A 19,432-nucleotide genomic window follows, 5' to 3' on the forward strand; every position below is an offset into this window, starting at 1 on the left:
GCGCGCCTCGCCTGATCTATCTCACAGATTTGCTTTCATTGTCTCGATCGCAGTAACAGTCTTGATTAGGGGTGTCCAACCGATAGCCGTTAGCCGTTTATTAATTTGTTTACCGACAACACTAACGGCTAATGGTTCACCGATAAAAATATTTTGTTTTTATTTTGAAGCGCCGAGAGCGCGCACCGCGGCCAAAGCACCAAACCCCTCTTTCCACCTTTACTGTCAGTGCAACCACGCATGTGCCGTGACTTACTTCCCCCAAAACAAAAACACCAAAACAACTGCATGTAGTGGACTGTGCATGGAAGCAGGAGGGAAAAAGAAAAAAAGACGAACACACAGCATTGCGCGCCCGGCGCCCGCAGATCTGCCCTTCTTGCAACAAAACGTTGGTTCCTTAAACGGCAGATCGCTCTGTCGTTTTATGGATCATAGAACAAACGTACCGGGTCCGGTATGCTGTTAGCTTGTTGCTAACTGGACCCCCCCCCCCCTCTCTCTCTCTCTCTCTCTCTCTCTCTCGCTCGCTCGCGCGCGTAAGAGAGATACACGTCTTTCTTTCTCTCTCTCTCTCTCCCTAATCCTTCCTGATCGGTCCGCGATACATGTGTGATGTGTCCGTATAGAAGACTGTAGCCAACGTACTAGTGCACTGATTGACAGCAGGCCGCGTGTAAACGGTGTATTTGTCTATTTTTAATGCGCAAAACGGCTAACGGTTAATTAGCAGGCAAGTCCTGGCGGTAACCGGTTAATACAATCTTTCCATTTGGCCATCCCTAGTCTTGATACGTAGGCTATGAAAGGTCCCATTCCACCGTTCGGTTCAGAACTATAGTATAACGGTGAGAGAGACAGGTTACTGAATCGGCGATGTGGGTGGTTTGCAAGCTATAGGGGACATGTTTGGGCATGCCTCTCTCTCTGGACATCTTCTTTGAAGCACTTTTCATCGCTCCCCCGCAGGAGCGATCAAGCTCTGCTGTGATGACACATCCCCCAACGGAAGACCTGTAACCCGGCCAGTGGCCACTGTTGTCATGGCGGTCCCTCGTCCCTCAATACTGTGATTTGTTTGTTAGTTCATAGTATGAAGAAGGAAACATGCATCCGTCCATGTGTGTTGCAGACGTTATGCAATGCCGATCCGGTGCAGATTATTCTTATTCGTCGTGGGGTTTTATGGCAGAGACCGAGAGACAGACCCACCGTCTCGCAAGGTCCTCCTCCTCGGGAGAAACAATGGATAAACAGGAGGGGAGGGGGGAATCAAGTGTTGTGGTGTTCGGTGAAATGTGACTCTTCTATTCACACACACTAGATCATGGGCACGTCCATTTTAGATGCCCTGGCTTCTACACGTAAAGGAAGCGGCCCGCCGTCCTCTCTTCAGGAGGGGGGGGGGGGGATCCCCTCTTTTTTCCGGATCACGTAACCGGAGCTACTTTATATATTGTCCGGCCGCATAGAAAGATGAATGAAAGTATTCAATAAAAAGTGATATAAGCGTATAGATACGCCATTCGCAACAGACGCATGGCTGATGTATGACATATTCATACGCACTTAGCAAGCTATGTGTTAAATATTGTTTATATGCGTGCATTCATGAGCCGACTTGCTGACCAGCTGACGGTAATGAGCATTTTTTTTAATAGGAAGATATATGTGAGCATACCATTAACAACCTATATAAGGCTGTTATCCACACAAAAACACTCCTTGGGCTACAAACGGCAATAGCCACTTGTCCAAATGTGCTCAATCAAAAGCACTATAAAAGACCAATTGGACACTCATTGGCAATGAGTGCCCATTGGGATTTTATAGTGCTTTTGATTGATCAAGTCATAATGCATTGTCGTTTCTTTGCTGCTTGTTTTCTCCAAAAAATAGTCCAAAGTTGTTGTTTTAGTCCAATCAGCCCAACGCTCAGAACTAAATAGTGATTTCTGATCGCATCATTCAAGCCATATTACCGCATGTGGTGAAAACTAAGACATGTCGACCGCTGCTCGTAAAATGTATTGCTCCTCCTCTCGTTGTATTGGACTGTGTGAGCTGGAAGTAGTTGGCGCTTATTCACAGATATTGCCTGGCTGCCTGCAGTAATTTCACATGGACACTAGGGGAGCGGTGAAAGTGTTAACAGTATGGTAATTGTTGGGGTCTGGCCGAGCCTCGGTCCAACCCAATTAGGGTAGGGCAGGGCCGGGGTTTGATTCTGTTTCTTTCATTCGCCTGTATCTCCTATTCCTTGTCCCAGATGGCATTTTTGGTCCAAACAAGGTTTAGAGCCGGCGCTGTGATGCGCCTCCATTATGTTTTAGCAGCACCCGCGGTAAACATGGAATGATGACGCATCGTCACACACCCTAACATAAGATCATAACTTCCGTTTTTTTGCTCTTCAAAATAAGACTTAAACAGGGAAAAATGCTGGCGTGAATTATATCACAAGTTATCAAATGCTGGCGGCCTAAGCGTTAAAGCATAATTAAATGTTGACATCTTGCCCTATATAATTAATGGTATGGTCACATATAAGACCTTATAAAATAAATTGCTCAATACCAACAGCCGGTCAGCAAGTGGACTCATTAAATTAAGTATTTTTAAGTATATAGGCAATACTTTAGGCCAATAAAAACACATTTCCCACTCCCCACCCCTGGCTGCCGGACTATAGATCTCCAGTTATTAAAGTCCTTCCTTATTCACTTGATTTCAGACCGGAGTCCAGACTGCAGGTGAAGACGAACTCTTCAGACTCATAAGAACTACAATACCCATGATGCATCACTCCCAGGTGAAGATGAACTCTCCAGACTCAGCCAGGGACGTTTCTATTAAACGGGAAGCTGAAGACATTTCTATTAAACAGGAAGCTGAAGACGTTTCTATTAAACAGGAAGCTGAAGACCAGCCACACCTCAGTAAGTTTCATGTTCTCTTCCTTTCTTTAATATGTTCTGTTCTATGGGGCTGCCACAATGTCTTATTTTCACTGGACAGTAACAATGGCAAACTAGAAAATATTGTTCCTGAAGAAACAATGTATTTTGCTAAAACTTTCAAGACAGTAATAACCTGTCGTTAGTAACTGTGTAGTCAATCTTATCTTGGTAGGTAATAGCTAATTTTGTACATGGAACATGGAAGAAGAATGGATTTACATTTTGTTTCTGCTCCTAGACATCCTGCACATGGTTGTGTGTAAAGAGGAGGTTTCTCCTGAACAGGAGGGGAGCCCCAGTCTGCTCCAGGTGGAACCAGAGCCTCCACACATTAAAGAGGAAGAGGAGGAGCTTAGAGAGGAACAGGAGGAGCTTAAAGATGAACAGGAGGAACTACTTCAAAGACCAGAGGAACCTGTTGGGTCAACGTTGACATTACTAGCAGTGAAAGGTGATGATGAAAATTATGATGAAGTAGACATATCTTCCCACTGCTCTGAGGTTGAAGTTGAACTTGAATCTGACACTGAAGTCACTGAAGACAGTGATGATTGGGAAAAGACCAGTGAAGACGATGACGAACGGCGTGACAGGAGTTTCAGTGACTCAGGTTCCCTGAAGAAGCACCAGTGTGTCAAAACTGGAGAAAAACCTTTTAACTGTAAACATTGTGACAAGAGTTTCAGTCGGTCATCTCACCTGAAGACACACCTTCGTGTCCACACTGGAGAAAAACCTTTCCAATGCAAACATTGTGACAAGAGTTTCAACATTTCAAGTAATCTGAAGAGACACCTTCGTTTCCACACTGGAGAAAAACCTTTCCAATGTAGACATTGTGACAAGAGTTTCAGTCATTCAAGTGATCTGAAGAGACACCATTGTGTCCACACTGGAGAAAAGCCTTTCCAATGTAAACATTGTGACAAGAGCTTCAGATGGTCAAATGATCTGAAGAAACACCAGCTTATCCATACAGAAGAAAAACCTTTCCAATGTAAACATTGTGACAAGAGTTTCAAAAATCCAAGTAATTTGAAGACACACCTTCGTGTCCACACTGGAGAAAAACCTTTCCAATGTAAACATTGTGACAAGAGTTTCAGATTTTCAGGTAACCTGAACAGACACAAGTATGTCCACACTGGAGAATAACCTTTCCAATGTAAACATTGTGACAAGAGTTTCAACAATTCAAGTTATCTAAAGTCACACCAGCGTATCCATACTGGAGAAAAACCTTTCCAATGTAAACATTGTGACAAGAGTTTCATATATTCAAGTAATTTGAAGACACACCTTCGTGTACACACTGGAGAAAAACCTTTCCAATGTAAACATTGTGACAAGAGTTTCAGTCGGTCATCTCACCTGAAGACACACCTTCGTGTCCACACTGGAGAAAAACCTATCCAATGTAAACATTGTGACAAGAGTTTCAAAAATTCAAGTCATCTAACGTCACACCTTCGTGTCCACTCTGGAGAAAAGCCTTTCCAATGTAAACATTGTGACAAGAGCTTCAGGTTGTCAAATGATCTGAAGAAACACCAGCTTATCCATACAGGAAAAAAACCTTTCCAATGTAAACATTGTGACAAGAGTTTTACTGCATCATCTTCCCTGAAAACACACCTCCGTCTCCACACTGGAGAAAAACCTTTCCAATGTGAACACTGTGACAATAGTTTCAATAGATCAAGGGATCTGAAGAGACACCTTCGTGTCCACACTGGAGATAAATCTTTCCAATGTAAACATTGTGACAAGAGTTTCAGAAATTCAAGTGGCCTAAAGACACACCAGCATGTCCACACTGGAGAAAAACATTTCCAATGTAAACATTGTGACAAGAGTTTTAGTATATCAGGTAACTTAAAGCAACACCAGCATGTCCACACTGGAGAAAAACCTTTCCAATGTAAACATTGTGACAAGAGTTTCAAAATTTCAAGTAATCTGAAGAGACACCTTCGTTTCCACACTGGAGAAAAACCTTTCCAATGTAAACATTGTGACAAGAGTTTCATCCAGTCAGATAACCTAAAGAAACACCTTCGTGTCCACACTGGAGAAAAACCTTTCCAATGTAAACATTGTGACAAGAGTTTCAGTCAATCAAGTTCCCTAAAGACACACTTTCGTGTCCATACTGGAGAAAAACCTTTCCAATGTAAACGTTGTGACAAGAGTTTTAGGTCATCATCTTCCCTGAAAACACACCTCCGTCTCCACACTGGAGAAAAACCTTTCCAATGTGAACACTGTGACAATAGTTTCAGTAGGCTAGATGACCTGAACAGACACCAGTATGTCCACACTGGAGAAAAACCTTTCCAATGTAAACATTGTGACAAGGGTTTCAACATTTCAAGTAATCTGAAGAGACACCTTCGTGTCCACAGTTCTCACAGGACAATAAAAATATGTCCACTTTAAACGGTGTGAGCTAAGTTGAAATACCTCGGGTCACTTGCTAAGACACCATTGCATTCACACCATGGGGTAAAAAAAAAAAAAATTCCACTATGTGTTCCTGTCTGTCTTGGATTATGGAGATATAATCTATAAAGACATGCAGCAATTTTCTTTAGTATCGATTAGATTTATTACGGGTGATAGGTATGGTACTCAACAATTCATCTCATATAAAAAGGTTGGATGTAGACGAAAACTGGCACCTAATATTGTATAAAGCCATGCTTGGAGATTGTCCTAAATAAGTCTCATCTTTTCTGAAGTACAAGCAAGGAAGGAGTGTGAGTGTGAGTGTGTGTGTGTGTGTGTGTGTGTTTGTGTGTGTGTGTGTGTGTGCCACTCGACTCCTATACATCATTTAGCATACCAAGTACCCCAATTGCATTGCACACACACACACACACACACACACACACACACACTCACACTCCTTCCTTCCTTGCTTCCTTCCTTCCTTCCTCCCTCCTTCCTAGGGCCCTAACTGGGCCCTACTGGGCCCTATTGGGTCCTACTGGGTCCTACTGGGTTCTACTGGGCCCTACTGGGCTTCCTTGCTTCCTTCCTTTCTCCCTCCTTCCTAGGGCCCTAACTTGGCCCTACTGGCCCTACTGAGCAATCAATCTATGCATGCAGGTACAGATGGACAAACCAGGCAGTGCCAGTGGCTACGGATCCAAGTAGGAAAAGAGATAAAATAATAATAATAATAAAAATATGATGAAGTATAAATATAAATAATAATAATAATAATAATAATAATAATAAATACAATAAAGTATAAATATAAATATAAATAATAATAGTAATAGTAATAGTAATAGTAATAGTAATAATAATAATAATAATAATATTAAATACAATGAAGTATAAATATTATTATTATTAATAATAATAATAATAAATACGATGAAGCATGCACGCACGCACACACACTGTATACGCACACACTGTCTGTCTGTCTGCCTGCCTGCCTGCCTGTCAATCTATCTGTCTGTCTGTTTGTCTGTCTATTTTTTTTAAATATAATATACAATAATGATACAGTCTAAAATGTAGCTATTGTGTCCATACACAATATAGGCTGAAAAAGAACATTTAAAAAAAAAGTTTGCCATTAATGCACTTTAGCTGTTATCAATGTTAGCACTTAGCATCTCTAGTTCCCATTGATGTTAGACACAAATGAACAATGTTATCTCAACCATGTGTTTATATTCAAGTGTATGGAATATGCATTCAACAGGGTACTGTAGATGTGCGCATGCGCGAAGAGCGAAGACCCGTTTTTTTCTCATGCATTTTTTTTTACATTTTTATTTCATTTTTTAAAACATTACAATTATGCATGAGATAAAAGAAAGTATTTCATACATTCATTCATTAGCAACTACATTGGCGAATCAATTCATATCAAATTCACATAATAATATTAAGACAATGACAATTTCTTGAACGCAATGTAATTCAAAACATGTCACATTACATTTCATTTCAAACACATTTTACATAATGAAGCATACAGCACAAGTGAAACATCTTGTCATATTTGAAAAAAAAAATGTTTCAAAAAATAATCCACATTTTTTCAAAACATTTCAGCAGTTTTAGGACTCCCTGTCACGAGTTGGCGGCCTCCCTGAAAAATCACAACGTCCGATGCGCCCTGTATAATTAATAATAATAATAACTGTATAATTCATCATAGAAAATGTATGAATAAATATTAACACAATTTTGCCTTGACATTTAGTCTAAATTAACTTTAAGAGGATTTGATTTTTAAAATGCTGTTATACAAATTAAATGCATCATGATTAAATAAATGACAATTTGAATTGAATGTCAATAAATCCATTACAATGAAAATGATGAGTGAGTAAGTGCAACAAGCTAACCCCCACGTCCAAAAAAGTAGATAAATGACAGAGTTACAATTTGGGGGTCCCTGAGACCTTGAGACCCCCAAAGACGCCCCCGGGGGGGCGAGACGATTCAAATGAGACCACCCCCATCCAAAACGGTTGAGAAATGACAGAGTTACCATTTGGGGGTCCCTGGGGGTCCCTGGGGGCCCCCCAACCTTGAGACTCCCAAAGACTCCCCCGGGGACGCGACACGATTCAAATGAGACCACCCCCATCCAAAACGGTAGAGAAATGACAGAGTTACCATTTGGGGGTCCCTGGGGGTCCCGGGGGGTCCCCCAACTTTGAGACCCCCAAGGATGCCCCCGGGGGGGCGGCACGATTCAAATGAGACCACCCCCATCCAAAACGGTTGAGAAATGACAGAGTTACCATTTGGGGGTCCCTGGGGGTCCCGGGGGGTCCCCCAACTTTGAGACCCCCAAGGATGCCCCCGGGGGGGCGGCACGATTCAAATGAGACCACCCCCATCCAAAACGGTTGAGAAATGACAGAGTTACAAAAAAAAAAAAAAAAAAAAAAAAAAAAAAATCCGGCCGGCCGACCCTTAAAACGACCGGCCGGCCCTTTTAACGACCGGCCGGCCCTTTTTACAACCGGCCGGCCCTTTTAAGACCGGCCGGCCCTTTTAAGACCGGCCGGCCCTTTTAAGGACCGGCCGGCCCTTTTAAGGACCGGCCGGCCCTTTTAAGGACCGGCCGGCCCTGTTTACCGGCCGGCCTGCCGGGCCGGTAAAACGGATTCTGCCCTTGCTGCTCCATGTTGCAGTTGGCATACAGTCTGAGTCGGGATACACAAAGCAGCAGTAGATACAGTTAATTAAACACAGTCTGAGTCAGGATACACAAATCAGCAGGAGATACAGTTAATTAAACACAGTCCTAATCAGGATACACAAAACAGCAGTAAGTACAGTCAATTAAACACAGTCTGAGTCAGGATACACAAAGCAGCATCAGATACAGTTAAATAAACATCTACTGATGCATGCACTTGGACACATCATCAGTGTTGTAAACCTTAACCTGGGATCGATGGGTGTTTCTGGGTCTTACAACAGACACCCTCCTCCATGCGGCCCGACCATGGCTGATCAGACCCCGGCCTGTGTCCTATATGCTACACTACAGCCCCCACTGTCTGTTCTGTGTCCAAGTGGCATGCTACACTACAGTCCCCACTGTCTCTGTCCTGTGTCCTAGTGGCATGCTACACTACAGCCCCCACTGTCTCTGTCCTGTGTCCTAGTGGCATGCTACACTACAGCCCCCACTGTCTCTGTCCTGTGTCCTAGTGGCATGCTACACTACAGCCCCCACTGTCTGTCCTGTGTCCTAGTGGCATGCTACACTACAGCCCAATCTGTAGGCTACTGCAGGAAGTATACAGAAGAAAGGAGGGAATGGAAGAAAGATGGATTAGCTGGATTCAGAATAAAGGGAATATTGGTGTAATGTATTCGCTATCATACAATTCCTATGATGTTTAGGATTATTATTTTTTGTATTTGCACGTTTAAAAACAACACATTTGGAACAACAACATATTGTGCAGGTGAGATTTGTTAATGTTATTCATCAAATGGTTTATATTATAGTTTATATTTAAAATGATTTAGTGAAGATAGACTTTGATGACACCGTATAGAACATAGAAGTGGGAGTGGTTTTCTGGACTCACTGCAAAAAAATTGACCATTCCTTTTTTTCCATACATTTATTAAAGAAATATGTATATTTAAATGCATTCAAATATTTATATAAATTATTTTAAGCCTATCAAGCCTTCCAGGATCCTGGTGAATCATGACCATAAAACATCTGATTCTGTGAATAAATGAAAATGAAAGACACTAAACAAAGAGCATTTATTAAATGTAGTAAATCATATAATTAAATATGCAATCTTGTTGTTTGTTTGTTTTCTCAGAATCAGAGGTGTTATGGTCATAACTCACCAGGATCCTGGATGGATTGATTCTAGGCTCAGAATAATTTATATAAATAATATTTATCTCCCATAGAGATCTATTAAAATATTATTTTTAATAGATCTCTATGGGAGAGTTATCAGCTCTATAGCTGTTCCATAGCTGCTCCCCACTGTATTACACTGTACTATGGCTCCCCCTAGTGACCGTCCATGGTACGTGCATCGTGCACGCTCCAGTCTCTAGCAGGGCAGAGCCACAGAGAGAGTTACGACATTGAGGGGGCAGAAAACAGCCTGGTCACGTGGTTCATGTTCTCGCGCGAGCCCATAGACTTCAATTCCGTAAACTCCCGGATGTCCCTTTTCAATAGAAGTCTATGTAGAAGAGCCGCCATTGGACTGAAGCCCCGTGACGTGAACAGAGTTGTCGTAATAACTCTGTCTCACTTTATATGGCTCGGCAGCAGCAGGACTAGTGCGCGTGCGCACAGCTGGCCTATGTGCGTTTACACACAGCTAGCGGTTAGCCTGTTAGCAGTGTTGTTAGAAAACACTTTAATAATAATAATAACAATAATAATACTAATAGTAAACGGTTTGAAAACAGTGTGGTCGTTAAGCAGCTCAACCCTGAAAGACAGCAGGTAATTAATTTGAACTGATTCACCTTGTTTTTACTACATTTATCTTTTATATTATTGACTCATCTTTTAACATGGAACAACACGACGAGTATTTCTCTCTCATCTGCTTGTTAGTTATAAAGTATCCTAAACAAGCAGTAGTTAATACTACCAGCAGTAATACTATTGTAACTTGTTATAAACAAGCAGTAGTTAATACTAGCAGCAGTAATAGCAGTATAGTTAATACTAGCAGCAGTAATATGGATGGCTGCAATTCGAAACTTTCCCCCTCACTATGGGGTCTATCTTGCGCCACCCCTTATCCTAGCCCTACAAGCAGAACCCAATGCTACTGAAGTTTCTGAATTTTTTTAGACCCAGAGCATGGGGTCCTATTCCACCTCCACCCTGCCACCGGGTACGCACACATAAATAAACGTAAATACCTTCAGATACGTCCTTCTGCGCTCTTTGACGGCTTCTTTTCTTTTTAGGGCTTCTGAATCTGTGAACTATAAGTATCTATAAATACCGCTGCGAATATCTTCTGTGGCGCGGAAGCCGTTAAGTATTCAAACTTTGTTTGATCGATTTGGTCGCTTTGATTCTTCTTTTCCTTCCTTGTTTATTGACACCTCATTGTACCGCCTATCTGGCTAGCTAGTGGCGCTATAGCGATGACAGAGCAGATCAGAGGCAGGAACGTAGCCGGCACAAGCCAACCGCACATCGGGAGGCGGTACAATAAACAAGAATAATCAAAGCGACCAAATCGGTCAAACATAGATTTAAAATACTTAACGGCTTCCACGCCACAGGAGATATTCGCAGTGGTATGTATAGGTACTTATAGTTCACAAATTCAGAATAACTCAAACAAAAAGAAGCCGTCAAACGGCGCAGACACGACGTTAACGACGATATTTATGTCCGCGTTCTATCATTTCAATACGAAAATATAGATACGCACAGGGACCCTACGCAAAGTGACATCCACATTTCAGAAAGGCTTTACGGTTCCGAGAGGGGCTACCCTTATCTCTGAACAAAAAACTTTCAAAATCGTTCAAATATCTACAAGCAACCTTTTACGAAAACTCCTGTTAGTGTCTTCATGGTGGATGCCAAACTTTGTATGCACACTCCCTGGATGCCAATGATGAACCTCTGCCCCACAGAACTGCCTATAATGGCGCCACCATGAGGCAGCTTTTCACATTCTTTACCTATAACTGCACCGATCTGCTTATGCACACTCCCTAGAGGCCAAACGTTTGATCTACATTTTTCACATCCACCAGGAGGCCGACTTTTGTCAAACTATTTTTTTTATATTACTCCTCATTCTGTCCAAAAGTCTCCGAATCGTTACACAGTATCTCTATATCTGTGTGTTCAAGAGGGATCTGTCCGATATTTTATATTCCATCCTAATTGGCTATAATTAGTTTTCAAGATTGGCCCGTTTTGAACAAAAAGCCTCAAATCATGAACGCATCGTGCAATTTATGTGAAATCTTTCACACACTTTCTTGCTAGGCTGAGGATGATATCCCACCCTTTTCACATTGGCCTGTTATAGCGCCACCAGGTTGCTAAAACCTGACCTGGCTTAGTGGAGACCTGTGCCCCGAGGGCCACTTCTTCTAGTTTAATTATTTGTTCGACTTCAATTTACAATTTAGGCATTTAGCAGACGCTCTTAATCCAGAGCGACTTACATTAAGCAAGAACAAAAAGCATGGGGAATACATCACATAAAAACATTTATCATGAAACATGCGTAAACTAAGAAAGTAACAGTGGAATATCTATAATGAAACTATACATATAAGCTATACATCTATACTACTATGATATACATTATGTACTATGACGTGCTATGACTACATACAATGCACTTATGCTGTTTACATAACATGCTATAAGTCTGTATCAAATGCTATCTAAGTCTACAGAATTGCTATCTAAGGGGGTGGGGTAAGTGCTATGGGCCATGATGGAGTCTGAAAAGGTGGGTTTTCAAACTACGGCGGAAGATTGGGAGTGATGCTGCAGTTCTGACTGCAATGGGAAGTGCATTCAGCAGTTTTGGAGCCAGAAGGGAGAAGAGTTTGGGACGTGTGGAGCGTTGTCCCGGCGTTTTTAGTGAGGGTACTTCCAGCTTCCCTGCGTTGGCTGATCTGAGTGAGCGGGAGGGTTTGTAGGGTTCGATCATACTTGCAAGAAATGGGGGAGCCATACCTTTGGTTGCTTTGAATGCCAGCATCAGAGTTTTGTATTCTGTGCGGGCAGCGACCGGGAGCCAGTGGAGGGAGCGGAGCAGGGGGGAGACATGTGAGAATTTTGGCTGGTTGAAGACCAAGCGAGCTGCAGCATTTTGGATCAGCTGGAGAGGCTTAAGTGCACATGCTGGTAGGCCAGTAAGGAGGGAGTTACAATAGTCGAGTTTTGACAAGACTGTTGTCTGGATTAGGAGCTGGGCTGATTCCTGGGTGAGGAACGGTCTAATTCGTCGTATGTTATAGAGTGTGAACCTACAGGATCGAGTGACAGCTGTGATGTGAGTTTTGAACGAGAGCTGACTGTCCAGGACAACACCAAGATTCCTGGCTGTTGGGACAGACGTTACCAGGGCGTTGTCTACGGAAATAGTTAGTTCCCGCATAGGGCAGGACTTAGCTGGGAAGAAGAGAAGCTCAGTCTTGTCTGGGTTCAGTTTGAGGTGGTTGGAGGACATCCACTGTGAGATGTCAGCCAGGCATGCAGTGATACGCTCTTCCACCTGAGTGGCAGAGGGGGGGAAGGATAGAAACAGTTGTGTGTCATCGGCGTAGCAGTGATAGAATATATTGTGAGCAGAGATGATAGTGCCAAGGGATTTAGTGTACAGTGAGAAAAGGAGGGGACCAAGTACAGATCCCTGTGGGACCCCAGTTTGGAGGGTTCGGGGGGATGATAGCAGACCTTTCCAGGAAACCTGGTAGGTCCGTCGGTGAGGTAGGAAGAGAACCACTTTAGTGCCGTTCCACCGATGCCTAGATCCGCTAGGGTGTCTAGGAGCAGCTGGTGGTTCACTGTGTCAAATGCTGCCGATAGGTCTAGGAGGATCAGTACTGCAGAGTGGGAAGCAGCTTGGGCAGCATGTAGTGCTTCTGTGACTGCCAGCAGGGCAGTTTCTGTGGAGTGGGCCTTCTTAAATCCGGACTGGTTGGGATCCAGCAGGTTGTTCTGTGAGAGATGGAGAGAGAGCTGGTTGGAGACAACACGTTCAATGGTTTTAGAAATAAATGAAAGGAGTGATACCGGTCTGTAGTTCTTGACATCTGAGGGGTCAAGAGTTGGTTTCTTGAGGAGTGGTGTTACTCTGGCTGACTTGAGGGCAGATGGGACGCAGCCTGAGGTTACTGAGGTGTTGATGATGGAGGTGATGAAGGGGATCAGATCAGGTGCGATGGTCTGGAAGATTGGAGACGGGACAGGGTCAAGAGGACAGGTGGTAGGAGGATGTCACTAGTTGTAGAACCTCGTCTGGGGAAAGAGGAGAGAAGGAGGACATGCATGGTATGTTGGGGTTAGTGTTGGTTGAGTCAGATGCCACTTTATGTGGGAGGGGAGGAAAGGAGCTGCTGATATCATCAACCTTCTTCTCGAAGTAGTTGACAAAAACATCAGCAGTGAGGGATGCAGGTTGAGTGGGGGGAGGGGGTTTAAGGAGGGAGGAGAAAGTGGAGAAGAGCTTCCTTGGGTTAGAAGTAAAGGATTGGATTTTGGTGTGGTAGAAAGAGGTTTTAGCAGTGGTTAGTGAGAGGGCGAAGGCAGAGAGGAGTGAGTGAAAGTGGGAAAGGTCATCTGGTAGCTTTGTCTTGTGCCACTTTCTTTCGGCTGCCCTTAGAGGTGTTCGTTCAGATCTGAGAGTTTCAGATAGCCAGGGAGCCGGTGGACATGAGCGAGCTGGCCTTCTCCTGGTGCGAGTTGACTTGTGACAATGAAGTTGACTTGTTGAGAAGTCGACTTTGGTTACTGCCCTATTGTGTTGTGGTGCACACACTATTGAAATGTAACCCTAACACACACCATTTAAATGTAATCACACCCCTGTGAAGTGAGCGTTGCAACAGTTGCGCCGCTCACTTCACAGGGGTGTTATTTTTATTATTACAGTATTAGTTTTTTTCTTATGAAAGCAGACAGTCTTCTGTTTGATACGGTATATAGTATACATATATAGGCCTTATTTTGTGAATATTTAGTTCAGGTCCATGCCTTCTCTAAAGTTATCTCTGGTGGGCGCAAGCTGCATTCAATAACCAATTACTGACAAACTACATGGGATCAATGTGTACTGTTTTCCTCCTAAAAGTAGACATTCAGGGCTTTCATTTGGTGTATAGTATGTATAGGTTATTCATTTATTTGTGTTCATTTTTATATCTGCCTGTCAATGTCTGTGACTTTAAACCTTCATAACTCTGCTTTTATGAGGATGATGATGGTGTTGCGCGCCTCGCCTGATCTATCTCACAGATCTGCTTTCATTGTCTCGATCGCAGTAACAGTCTTGATACGTAGGCTATAAAAAGTCCCATTCCACCGTTCGGTTCAGAACTATAGTATAACGGTGAGAGAGACGGGTTACTGAATCGGCGATGTGGGTGGTTTGCAAGCTATAGGGGACATGTTTGGGCATGCCTCTTTCTCTGGACACCTTCTTTGAAGCACTTTTCATCGCTCCCCCGTAGGAGCGATGAAGCTCTGCTGTGATGACACATCCCCCAACGGAAGACCTGTAACCCGGCCAGTGGCCACTGTCATGGCGGTCCCTCGTCCCTCGATACTGTGATTCGTTTGTTAGTTCATAGTATGAAGAAGGAAACATCCGTCCATGTGTGTTGCAGACATTATGCAATGCCGATCCGGTGCAGATTATTCTTATTCGCCGTGGGGTTTTATGGCAGTTGGCATCATATGGGCAAATCGGTGCTTAGGCAGTTCAATTCATCATGTTTTTTCCGAGACCGAGAGACAGACCCCCCCATCTCGCAAGGTCCTCCTCCTCGGGAGAAACCATGGATAAACAGGAGGGGAGGGGGGAATCAAGTGTTGTGGTGTTCGGTGAAATGTGACTCTCTTCTATTCACACACACTAGATCATGGGCACGTCCATTTTAGATGCCCTGGCTTCTACACGTAAAGGAAGCGGCCCGCCGTCCTCTCTTCAGGAGGGGGGGGGGTTCCCCTCTTTTTTCCAGATCACGTAACCGGAGCTATTTTATATATTGTCCGGGCGCGTAGAAAGATGAATGAAAGTATTCAATAAAAAGTGATATAAGCGCCATTCGCAACAGACGCATGGCTGACGTATGACATATTCATATGCACTTAGCAAACTATGTGTTAAATATTGTTTATATGCATGCATTCATGAGCCGACTTGCTGACCAGCTGACGGTAATGAGCATTTTTTTTTAATAGGAAGATATATGTGAGCATACCATCAACAACCTATATAAGGCAAGGATTCTGAATCCATTCCATCCACAAAAACACTCCTTGGGCTACAAACGGCAATAGCCAAAAAAGCATTATAAAAGCACTATAAAAGACCAATTGGGCACTCATTGTTAATGAGTGCCCAATTGGTCTTTTATAGTGCTTTTGATTGATCAAGTCATAATGCACTGTCGTTTCTTTGCTGCTTGTTTTCTCCAAAAAATAGTCCAAAGTTGTTGTTTTAGTCCAATCAGCCAAACGCTCAGAACTAAATAGTGATTTCTGATCGCATCATTCAAGCCATATTACCGCATGTGGTGAAAACTAAGACATGTCATTTCGTTACTGTCGTGGACTCGTAGGGTGGCCAGACGTCCGGTTTTAGACCCACCTTTCCTCCTCCCAACTCAACCTCTGGCCGGACACATCATTGTCCGTTTTTTTGTGATATAGCCTACAGTGCTTGTGTCATAACTGTCATTTACGTCGTCTCGGTATTAAAATCTCTGTAGCACTTTTCCGCTGCACAGCAAGCTCCCAGTCTCCCCACTGTCACAGAGACAGAGCAGGCGTTGGGGTGTTGCCATGTCCGCTTATTACAAGCGACTTTGGGCTTGTTTTATGATAGCCCAGTCAGGCTTCTTTTGGGATTGTTTTCATAGACATGGCTGCTTGTTTCTCTTCTAAAACCTGGCAACACTACCAATGGGAGGGTCTGTTTGTTTGTTGTAGAACGTGTGCTCTCACAATCACTAGTTAGTTAATGTAGAGATAAATAAACCAAATATGCCGAAATGAAAAACTACATTTAATGAGCAATGGAGCAGGGGACTCCACATCATAAAGAAAGGGATCCTAAAGCACTGTGAACATAATTATAGTCTACTGATTTATCTCAGTCTCATTATTTTATTTGAATATATATTGTTGGGAAAGTTATTTGCCTAGAACCACGTGGTACAGTGGTTTTCAACCATTTTCATATCAAGGTCCAGTATGTATTCTGCATTTTAGCCATGGACCACCATTTGATGAGATTTGGCCTCACAGACCCCAAACTAAATATTATGTTGTTGTGTGGCAGTTCAGTGCAAATTATTTGACAATGCATCTCAGGCGATTTTATGGAGTAACGCAAAAGTAATGTAACGAGTAATGTAACTAGTTACTTTCTCCAGGGAGTAATAAAGTAATGTAAGGCATTACTTTTTTCAAAAGTAATATGTAATATGTAGTGCCTTACTTTTATGAGTAACGGACCCCAACTCTGCATATAAGACCTTATAAAATAAATTGCTCAATACCAACAGCCGGTCAGCAAGTGGACTCATTAAATTAAGTATTTTTAAGTATATAGGCAATACTTTAGGCCAATAAAAACACATTTCCCACTCCCCACCCCTGGCTGCCGGACTATAGATCTCCAGTTATTAAAGTCTTTCCTTATTCACTTGATTTCAGACCGGAGTCCAGACTGCAGGTGAAGACGAACTCTTCAGACTCATAAGAACTACAATACCCATGATGCATCACTCCCAGGTGAAGATGAACTCTCCAGACTCAGCCAGGGACGTTTCTTTTAAACGGGAAGCTGAAGACATTTCTATCAAACAGGAAGCTGAAGATGTTTCTATTGAACAGGAAGCTGAAGACATTTCTATTAAACAGGAAGCTGAAGTCGTTTATATTAAACAGGAAGCTGAAGATGTTTCTATTAAACAGGAAGCTGAAGACATTTCTATAAAACAGGAAGCTGAAGACATTTCTATAAAACAGGAAGCTGAAGACGTTTCTATTAAACAGGAAGCTGAAGACATTTCTATTAAACAGGAAGCTGAAGATGTTTCTATTAAACAGGAAGCTGAAGACGTTTCTATTAAACAGGAAGCTGAAGACGTTTCTATTAAACAGGAAGCTGAAGACCAGCCACACCTCAGTAAGTTTCATGTTCTCTTCCTTTCTTTAATATGTTCTCTTCTGTGGGGCTGCCACAATGTCTTATTTTCACTGTACAGTAACAATGGCAAACTAGAAAATATTGTTCCTGAAGAAACAATGTATTTTGCTAAAACTTTCAAGACAGTAATAACCTGTCGTTAGTAACTGTAGTCAATCTTATCTTGGTAGGTAATGGCTCATTTTGTACATGGAACATGGAAGAAGAATGGATTTACATTTTAGGAATCCAGTGTTGACCATCATACTATGTTTCTGCTCCTAGACATCCTGCACATGGTTGTGTGTAAAGAGGAGGTTTCTCCTGAACAGGAGGGGAGCCCCAGTCTGCTCCAGGTGGAACCAGAGCCTCCACACATTAAAGAGGAAGAGGAGGAGCTTAAAGAGGAACAGGAGGAGCTTAAAGATGAACAGGAGGAACTACTTCAAAGAACAGAGGAACCTTGGTCAGAGGTCAACGTTGACATTACTAGCAGTGAAAGGTGATGATGAAAATTATGATGAAGAAGACACATCTTCCCACTGCTCTGAGGTTGAAGTTGAACTTGAATCTGACACTGAAGTCACTGAAGACAGTGATGATTGGGAAAAGACCAGTGAAGACGATGACGAACAGCGTGACAGGAGTTTCAGTGACTCAGGTTCCCTGAAGAAGCACCAGCGTGTCAAAACTGGAGAAAAACCTTTTAACTGTAAACATTGTGACAAGAGTTTCAGTCGGTCATCTCACCTGAAGACACACCTTCGTGTCCACACTGGAGAAAAACCTTTCCAATGCAAACATTGTGACAAGAGTTTCAACATTTCAAGTAATCTGAAGAGACACCTTCGTTTCCACACTGGAGAAAAACCTTTCCAATGTAGATATTGTGACAAGAGTTTCATTTGCTCAAGTGTTCTGAAGAGACACCTTCGTGTCCACACTGGAGAAACACCTTTCCAATGTAAACATTGTGACAAGAGTTTCAGATGGTCAAATGATCTGAAGAAACACCAGCTTATCCATACAGGAGTTAAACCTTTCCAATGTAAACATTGTGACAAGAGTTTCATAAATCCAAGTAATTTGAAGACACACCTTCGTGTCCACACTGGAGAAAAACCTTTCCAATTTAAACATTGTGACAAGAGTTTCATAGATTCAAGTAATTTGAAGACACACCTTCGTGTACACACTGGAGAAAAACCTTTCCAATGTAAACATTGTGACAAGAGTTTCAGTCAATCAAGTTCCCTAAAGACACACTTTCGTGTCCATACTGGAGAAAAACCTTTCCAATGTAAACATTGTGACAAGAGTTTCATAGATTCAAGTAATTTGAAGACACACCTTCGTGTACACACTGGAGAAAAACCTTTCCAATGTAAACATTGTGACAAGAGTTTCAGTCAATCAAGTTCCCTAAAGACACACTTTCGTCTCCACACTGGAGAAAAACCTTTCCAATGTGAACACTGTGACAATAGTTTCAATAGATCAGGGGATCTGAAGACACACCTTCGTGTCCACACTGGAGAAAAACCTTTCCAATGCAAACATTGTGACAAGAGTTTCAACAATTCAAGTCATCTAAAGTCACACCAGCGTATCCACACTGGCGAAAAACCTTTCCAATGTAAACATTGTGACAAGAGTTTCAGTCAATCAAGTTCCTTAAAGACACACTTTCGTGTCCATACTGGAGAAAAACCTTTCCAATGTAAACATTGTGACAAGAGTTTTAAAGTATCATCTTCCCTGAAAACACACCTCCGTCTCCACACTGGAGAAAAACCTTTCCAATGTGAACACTGTGACAATAGTTTCAGTAGGCTAGATGACCTGAAAAGACACCAGTATGTCCAGACTGGAGAAAAACTTTTCCAATGTAAACATTGTGACAAGGGTTTCAACTTTTCAAGTAATCTAAAGAGACACCTTCGTTTCCACACTGGAGAAAAACCTTTCCAATGTAAACATTGTGACAAGAGTTTCAGTCAATCAGGTAACTTAAAGCAACACCAGCATGTCCACACTAGAGAAAAACCTTTCTAATGTAAACATTGTGACAATAGTTTCAAT

The sequence above is a fragment of the Protomyctophum bolini genome, assembly GCF_963924005.1.
Source record: "Protomyctophum bolini genome assembly, chromosome: 18".
Classification (NCBI taxonomy): Eukaryota; Metazoa; Chordata; class Actinopteri; order Myctophiformes; family Myctophidae; genus Protomyctophum; species Protomyctophum bolini.